The sequence below is a fragment of the Leopardus geoffroyi genome, chromosome A3 (assembly GCF_018350155.1).
Source record: "Leopardus geoffroyi isolate Oge1 chromosome A3, O.geoffroyi_Oge1_pat1.0, whole genome shotgun sequence".
NCBI classification, from domain to species: Eukaryota; Metazoa; Chordata; class Mammalia; order Carnivora; family Felidae; genus Leopardus; species Leopardus geoffroyi.
This window is the reverse complement of record NC_059336.1, coordinates 124,039,112-124,048,507: the sequence shown is the minus strand read 5'-3', so window position 1 is coordinate 124,048,507 and position 9,396 is coordinate 124,039,112.

Below are 9,396 nucleotides of genomic sequence, written 5' to 3'. Positions count from 1 at the left end.
GGTAATCACATCCATGCCTGGGGAATTCAAATACCACCTGTACAGCAATGCATTTGCCCATTTAATCTTTCCCTTAAGATTCACTGAGGAAGGGGTGCCTGGGTGGCTCAGTTCCTTAGTCTGAGTCTTGATTTCGGTTTAGACCATGATCTCATGGTTTGTGAGTTTGAGCCCTGAGCCCTGCTTGGAATTCTCTCTCCCTCTCTCTCTGCCCCTCCCCTGCTCACTGGTGTCTGAGCACATGCATGTACCCTCTCTCTCAAAATAAATAAACCTAAAAAAGAGATTCACTAAGGAAAAGCAATTTCCTCAGTATGTCTCCTATGAGACTTGATGTTGTAGGATAAACAGACATCAAATAGTACACAAATGAATATATATTCATACATTATGATAAGCAAAGGAAAAAGTCCATGTTGCTATAACAAAATATAACTTGGTGTTAGTGGTATTTAAACTTTATTGCTCTTATATTCTTAATGCTCTCATATCTATAACGATTGATTGAGGGGCTGACTAGATTCTTCAGTCTCCATCCCCTCCTCTTCCTCCTTGTCCTTCTTTTTATTTTTAGTGCTAAAATTAGAGACCGCTTGACTTGAAAAAAGATTTCCTACCTAGCCTTCTCAGAATTATCTACTTTCTGAATTTCTGGGAAGTTTAACAAAAAGGCCTTATCATAAATTACCAAATTATATGTGTTATTCTTTCATTTAAAATGTGACTTAGCAGATATATTTATTTTTTATACTTTTAAATTTTTATTTTTTATTTTATTTTATTTAAAACATTTTAAAAAGTTTATTTATTTTGAGAGACTCTCTTTGACAGAGAAGCGGAGAGAGAGGAGGAGAAAGAAGCTGACAGTGCGGAGCCCGATGTGGGGCTCGAACTCATGAACCATGAGATCATGACCTGAGCCTAAACCAAAAGCCAAACACACCTGTCTGAGCCACCCAGGCACACCATTTAGCAAACATATTTAGAAAATACATTGTTAATGTTAACATTGCTTTCCAAAGCCTTTTTCTTCTTTTTTCATTGAGGTATAACATATATAAAGTGCATTGATCTTAATTGTACAGATCAATGAACTTAAAAAAAATTGTTTAATGTTTATTTATCTTTGAGAGAAAGAGAGAGAGAGAGAGAGAGAGGAGAGAGGAGAGAGAGGAGAGAGAGAGAGAGCGCTCACATGACCAGGGGAGGGGAAGAGAGGGAGGGAGACACGGAATCTGACCTGTTAGCACAGAGCCTGACTCAGGGCTTGAACTCACGGACCGCAAAATCATAAGCTGAGCTGAAGTTGGACGGAGCCACCTAGACACCCCCAGATCAATGAACTTTTAACATGAAGACACAGGTAGCCATGAAATCTTTGATAACATTTATTTTTATAATGTGTTAGTTTCTATAAAACCCTGGAGTTGAAGATTTGGTGAATTCAATATCTGAAAAGTTCCCACATGTAACCTAGTTGCCAAAGTGAGTTCTCATTTTCAAATCATTTAGCCAAATCTGCCTTCTTTTCCATCAGAACAAGTCTGACTTTATTTTTCATTTCAAATCAACATATTAGTAAGCATCACAATGATAACCATCTTACTTTGTAATTCTAATTGTAAGACAGATTGCTAAATAAGGAAAAGACCCTTGCCAGGAGTTTGTAGTCTGGTTGAAATAAAGTGCCTCTGCTTTAAAACTTCTTACCTACATTTTTGGGTTGGTTTTGCTCTAATAGAACTCTCTCTTGGGAACATTGTATTATTTAAAAATGTCAAAGAGATGAACTAAAAAATGAGAGTTGTTCTTAATACTAGCTACAGTTGTTGGATAAAATACAGGATGTGCAGTTAAATTTGAATTTAAGAGACTAATAATTTTTCAGTGTTTTAGTATATCTGGGTAATCTGTATATGAAAAAAATTTTGCTATTTGAAATTCAAATGTAACTAGGTTTCTGTATTTTTAATTCCTAAATCTGGCAACTCTACTCTTGTTTTACTCCATATTATATCTGCTTATTAACAACATAACATGCACCAAAACACTCCATTTCTAATGCTTTGCCTTTCAGAAAAATATGAATAACACAGGGAAAGACAAACACGGAAGTTTCACTGATGCTAATATTTTGAACTACTGACTGGTGTTTGAGAGGAATTTATTTTTTTAAAGTTTATTTATATTTGAGAGAGAGAGAAAGCGTGAGTTGTAGGGTGGGGAAGAGGCAGAGAGAGAGAGAGAGAGAGAGAGAGAGAGAGAGAATCCCAAGCAGGCTCCACACTGTTAGCATGGAGCCTGATGTAGGGCCAGAACCCACAAAGTGTGGGATCATGACCTGAGCCAAAGTCAGACACTTAAACCGAGCCACCCAGGTGCCCTTGAGAGGAATTTATACTCAAGGGCCAAACCAAACACTATGGTAAATAAAGGTAAAAGAGACATACCTTTTTTTTTAATAGAGCTATAGGAACTAACTATCTGATTCAGGCTTGTGGGTAGCTTGTTTCTCAGGCAGGTAAATATTAGGGAAGACTATATATAAAAGGTGACGATCCAGAAATTGAATCCTCTAAAACTATTATGACAGTGCCCCTTGGGAAGTCTTTGGGTATTTCTAAATACAGAGTAATCCAGTTTGATGACTACTGACCCAGACTCCAGGGAAGTCTGAGAGGAAGCTGAGAAATGAAGGATGAGTAGGAGTAATTTAAGTACAGGGGGTAGATAGTCTGTCAGATGTTCACAGAAATTCCTCCAGCAGATCTCAGGAAAAATCGTATAAGTTAGAAAGGGAAAGGTGATAATTGAAGTTAAAATGCCCCCAGGACTTTGTATCATTTAAGAGGAGGATGAAGGAATTGACTCATTTCAGAATTCATTCCATTAAATAAATGTTACAAAATGTAGGGCAAACACTAAAAGATAGTACCAGAGTGAATAACTGCCCGAGTGGTAGAGAAGAAAATGGCAGGTGTGGGTGTGGGTGGGGTAGAGAAGGATAAGTTAATTTTTTTTTCAACCAATCTCAAAGAAAACATTAATGGAGAAACCTAGAAAAAGTATAAAAACCTTAACACTTAAAATGGTAGGAATGAATCACATAATATTAGAAATCACAATCAATGTCAATAGACCAAAGGTAAAAAGAAGTTTCTAAGTCTGAATAAACATTGAACAAACAGAAAACGAGTAAACATTGGGCTACATGTTATTTACAAGAGACACTTAAAACATAAGACACAGAAGATTAATAGGAAAAAGGAGAGAAAACAATAAACAAACCAAAGCAATAACAACTAAATGAAAGCTGGCATGACTAAATCAATACCATGCAAAATGAACTTTAAGGCAAAGCTTTCTGGACTTGAAGAAGTATATTAAAATTGATAAAATGGTAGATTCATCAGAAAGAAATTTTACACGTTTATGTACTTTATAAAATATATTCAAAATATAGAAAGAAAATACTGGCAGATTTACAAGAAGCTGACAAAAAAAATCACTTTCTGTACCTTATACTTGGGCAAAATTAACAACTATTCTAATGGATATATGTTTTAAAAATGACCAGACACTAGGCCATAAAACAAGTACCAAGAAATTTTAAGTAATCAGTATTATATAGACCATAGTCTCTGATCACAATGCAATTAATACAAGTTATAAATTTATATCAAAAAGATAACAATATACCTCATGTTATCTAGATATTTAAAAAAAAAGTATCTTTGCCCCATAGACTACAAAATAAGTCTCAATAGGAATTAGAAAAATTTTAAACAGAATAATGAAATTATCATATTTTATCATTACCATATATTATTACCATAAAAACTTAAGGGATATAACTAAAACAGCTGTTACAGGAAAATTCTATAGCTTAAGTACATTTTTTAGGAAATGAGAGGTTAAAATAAAGCCACTAAACATTCAACACAAGAAGCTAAAATAATTAATAGAACAAACTCAAAGAAATTTTTAAACATGAATTTTTTTTTTTCTTAATTTTTTTTTTCAACGTTTATCCATTTTTTTTTTTTTTTTGGGACAGAGAGAGACAGAGCATGAACGGGGGAGGGGCAGAGAGAGAGGGAGACACAGAATCGGAAACAGGCTCCAGGCTCTGAGCCATCAGCCCAGAGCCCGACGCGGGGCTCGAACTCACGGACCGCGAGATCGCGACCTGGCTGAAGTCGGACGCTTAACCGACTGCGCCACCCAGGCGCCCCTCAAAGAAATTTTTAAAAGGGAAAGAATATGATATAGAAAAGAAATATGAACTAGAGAATAATTAGAACAAGAAAATCCAAGAAAGATTAACAAGATCTGTCAAGAAAATAAGTGAGAAGATATAAATAGATACAGAATAAAAGAGGAAATGGTCACAGACACAGATTTTATATTATTATTTTTTCTCTTTTTTAAAGCTTTTATTTTGATTCTAGTTAGTTAACATACAGTGTTATGATAGTTTCAGGTGTGTAATATAGTGATTCAACAATTCCATATATCACAAGGTGCTCATTGCACTGTATGTTAACTAACGGGAACACATAAGGGTCCATGTAATCCCTTCGAATTGGGGTTTTTGTATTCTTTGGGTAAGTACCCAGTAGTGGAATTACTGGATCATATAATATTTCTATTTTTATTTTTTTGAGGAACATCCATACTGTCTTCCACAGGGGCTACACCAGTTTTCATTCCCACCAACAGTGCGCGAGGGTTCCTCTTTCCCCACATCCCCACCAACACTTCTTGTTTCTTGTGTTGTTGATTTTAGCCATTTTGACAGGTGTGAGGTGATAGCTCATTGTACTTTTGAGTGGCATTTCCCTTGATACAAGTGATGATGAGCATCTTTTCATATGCTGTTGGCCGTCTGTACGTCTTCTTTGGAGAAATGACAGACACAGATTTTAAAATAATGTGGTTGTATTATTAAGACTATATGTTAGGGGTGCCTGGGTGGCTCAGTCGGTTAAGCGTCTGACTTCAGCTCAGGTTATGATCTCACAGTCCGTGGGTTCGAGCCCCCTCAACGGGCTCTGTGCTGACAGCTCTTAGCCTGGAGCCTGCTTGGGAATTCGGGCCTCCCTCTCTCTCTGCACCTCCCCCACTCTCACTTTGTCTCTCTGTCTCTCTCTCAAAAACAAATAAACATTAAAAAAATTCAAAGACTATGTTAATAAATTAGAAAATCTAGGGGAAATGGAAAAATTGATAGAAAAATAAAATGACAAAACTCATGCAAGGAACAGAAAACTTGACTAAACCTGCAGAAAAGAATTTATACGGAACTCAAGATTTTGTCTTCCCCCAAATACCCATACCTAAATGATTTTATAGCTGAGTTCCTATTCTTTCAAGGAACTGTTAATTATTGTGTAATATAAAGTGGTACAGAATACAGAAAAATAGTGACAGTTGCATAGCTCATTTTATGAAGTTAGTATAATTTTTTAAATTAGACTTTTCTTTTTCTTTTGAAATAATTTCAAATTTGCAGAAAAGATACAAGAATAGAAAGAACATGCTCCCCACCCAATAATCTGAAAGTATATTGCTGACATCATAACCCAATCACCCCCAATACTTTAGCATTTATTTATTACCAGCAAGGATGTTTCCTTGCATCACCCCTATACATTCATTGAGATCAGGAAATTAACATCATAGAATACTACTATCTAGTTAATCAGAGATCCAATTCAAGTTTCTCCAAAACAGAGATACATAATTAAATGCAATAATATACCTAAGTAAGTGATTAATAGGTGCTCAATAAATGGCCATTACTTTCACTAATCTGTAAATTCATTAGGGGCTCCTGAGTGTCTTTCTTGGGCAGCCACAGGGTAGGTCTGCCCACGTACTCCGCAGTCCTTATACAACTAGAGAAGTGGGGTGATCCTACCCCAATGTGCCACACCCTCATGACAAATTTACATTCTCTACACCACCTTAGTCTGGCTCTGAGACCCCCTACAAGGCTGTCATGGAGGCTTTAGCCTATCCCAGATAAATAAAGCTGGGAGGTCGTCCACGTGGAGCTTGTAGCTCAGATTGGGCACTGCCCTTCCTGGGCCCCACGCAGCAGTCTCTGCTTTGCCCTGGGGCAGGAGGAATTGTACCCACCTGTGAGTCTCCCACCCCTCCTCCCCTGGTAGCGTCCACGCTCTGCACATGCGCCCTGAGACCTATAAGGCGGGGGCGGGGAGGGGGACGCCAGGCGTCAAGCTTGCTGCCATCTTGGGCTCTGGTGCTCTTCTAAGAGCCGTGGGAGGAACGGCCTGGCTGGCGCTTCTTTGTAAGTCTGCATTTTTATTGTTAGCCTGCTGACACCCACCTCACCTTTTTCCTTTGAACTGTCGGGGCTTTGGTCCCAGAGGAGTGAGCAGTGGCCCCCTGCCTCCTGTGGGGGATCCTCCAGTCCCCCCTGCCCTCCCTGTCCTCTAATGGCGTCAGCTGTTCAGCTTGTCATGACAAAATGCCGTTTTCAGGGAGGGTGTCTCTCAGGGTCGTTTCCATAATGGCTGAGACTATGGCCAGGGGTTTTTACTTGTGGAGCCGGAAAGACGCCAAGAGCGTGGAAGTGCTCTCTCGAAGAAGCTTATTTTTACTGAGTCACGTAATTGTTGTAATACGTTAATACACATTCAGAAATAACTTTTTACCTTTTGGAATTTTGAAAAACAAATGCAGACCCTTTGCAGCGTGTCAGCTAAGTAGAAGGTAAAATTAACCCCCCTTCTGTTCTTCCATGCCACTCTCCTCGTTTACCCTTCATGCCTTTTGGGCACCTGCAAGCACTTATTCATGTACCCCTGTAGGATATCGTGTTAGTATTCTCTACGTGTTACTCTGACTCTCCTCCCCGCCCCCAAACTTTACAGGATTCCTAAGACCTATTCACGAGAGCCAATGAAGGTAGATTTATTTTTAAAATAATAATTGAAAGAATAAGAGGTGTTCTATAATTATTCCACCATTAATGTACATTTAGGTTGTGTGGTGTGTGTGTTTTATAGCTTTACTGAAGTATAATTGTGGTACAAACCACCCATGAAGTATGCAATTTGATGATATTTGAAACAGGTACTCATGAAACCACTGTAATCAGGAAGATGAACCTTTCCGTTATCCCCCACAGTTTCTTCTGGTCCCTGCCCCTAGGTGCACTGATCTGCTTTCTGTCACTATAGTTTGTATTTTCTAGAATTGCATATAAATGGAATACAGTATACATTCTCTTTCTCCGATTTCTTTCAGAATAATTATTTTGAGATTCATCTATGTTGTATGTATCAATACTTTGTCCCCTTTCATTGGTGATCGTTTTCCATTGTGTGTCCTACAACCATTGTATGGTTCCACTTTGATAAGAGACAAACTGTGGTTATTCAGATTTGAGTATTTTATAGACATTTCTGCAAAAGTGAGTGAAACAAGCTTGATATGTTAAGGAAAATGGACAATATTTATTGATGATAAAATTCATGCTTTAAAGCCAAAATTATAAACTTGGTAAACTTGTGCCTGTCACTGCAACTTTTAGAGTTTCCCAATATCTGTTTTCTGATGAGGTTGGTTGTGATATTTGATTTTTGAAATGTTGGGTAATTGCGGTATGTCAGTATGCAGAAGTTCTGCATAATTCTGAACCAGTATTTTCAAACAAATCAATGTAGTACCTTTAAAATCATTCGTGTTTTAAAGTTCCATTCGAAGTTCGAGATTAAAGGATTTAAAAAAAATTTTTTTTAACGTTTATTTATTTTTGAGACAGAGACAGAGCATGAAAGGGGGAGGGGCAGAGAGAGAGGGAGACACAGAATCGGAAGCAGGCTCCAGGCTCTGAGCCATCAGGCCAGAGCCCGACGCGGGGCTCGAACTCACGGACCGTGAGATTGTGACCTGAGCTGAGGTTGGATGCTTAACCGACTGAGCCACCCAGGCGCCCCCGAGATTAAAGGATTTTAAAGTAAAATTACAAAAAGCTCACTTACATGGTTTTCTGTATTGTATTTCCATACTGTAAGTAATGTCTAAGAAGTCACCTCTCATTGAGTTTTTGTGACTATCAAAGAAGAGTCTCTTCGGCTATGTGAAAAAACTATTAAAATACTACTTGCTTCTCTAATTAGGCATCTGTGTGTGGCCAGATTTTATTCACATACTTTACCCAAAGCAGCCTATTGCTACACACATTATAGAAGCAGCTGTGAGAATCCAGCTATTTTTCTGTTATACCGACATCAGGACTTGAAAAACTGTAAAGGCATGACCCTCTTCTCACTATATTTTTCGGTTTTGAAAAATATCCTTCATGAAAACATTAATATTTAATGGGCTTATTATGCTTTGAAATGAATAAATACTTTCAAAATGTTTTCTTTTTTTAAAATATATGAAATTTATTGTCAAATTGGTTTCTTTACGACACCCAGTGCTCATCCCAAAAGGTGCCCTCCTCAATGCCCATCACCCACTCTCCCCTCCCTCCCACCCCCCATCAGCCCTCAGTTTTTAAGAGACTCTTCTGCTTTGGCTCTCTTCCACTCTAACCTCTTTTTTTTTTTTTTTTTTTCCTTCCCCTCCCCCATGGGTTCCTGTTAAGTTAAAAATGTTTTCTTAATATGGTAAACATTGTCAGAAGCTACATAAACACTCTTTGGGGTCTGTCTTGTCTTGGGCAGCTCTAACAAAACGCCTTACGCTGGATGACCTAGTAAACACCAGAAACTTCTTTCTCACAGTCCTGCGTCCTGGGAAGTCCAAGATCAAGGTGTTAGCAGATCTGGTGAGCACTTCCTGACTTAACAGATCTCAGATGCCCATGTTCTTGTGATCTCCTCATATGGCAGAGAAAAGTTCTCTTATGACTCCTATAGAGGCATTAATCACATTCCCAAAGGCTCCATACTCATGCCCTCTAATCCTGATTATCTCCCAAAGGCCCCATGTTCTGATACCATCACATTGGGAGATAGAGTTTCAATATAACTGGGGGGGGGGGGCACAAAAACTCAGTCCGTAAGAAGGTCCTCATTTTTAGGAATATAAGCGTTCTGAGACCAAATATTTGAAAACCATTGGTTTAATAGAACTGTTTTTGGTGTTTGAGAAAGAGAGGTTAGGGAGGAGTCTAGAAACTTCTAAATTAGGGAAAGGCTATAGTTTAAACGGAGTGGCCAGGGAATGCTTCACCTAAAAGGAAACCTCTGACAAAAACTTGAAGGCTGTTAGGAAGCACGCTGAGCTCTGAGAGCAATAAACCCAAAACCCAGACTCGGGAAGTTCAAGGAATGGAAAGGCACTGTAACAGGTGTAATGAGTGTATTAGGAATAAGGTAACAGAAGAACATGTGTGGAGGGAGAAGGGGAGTC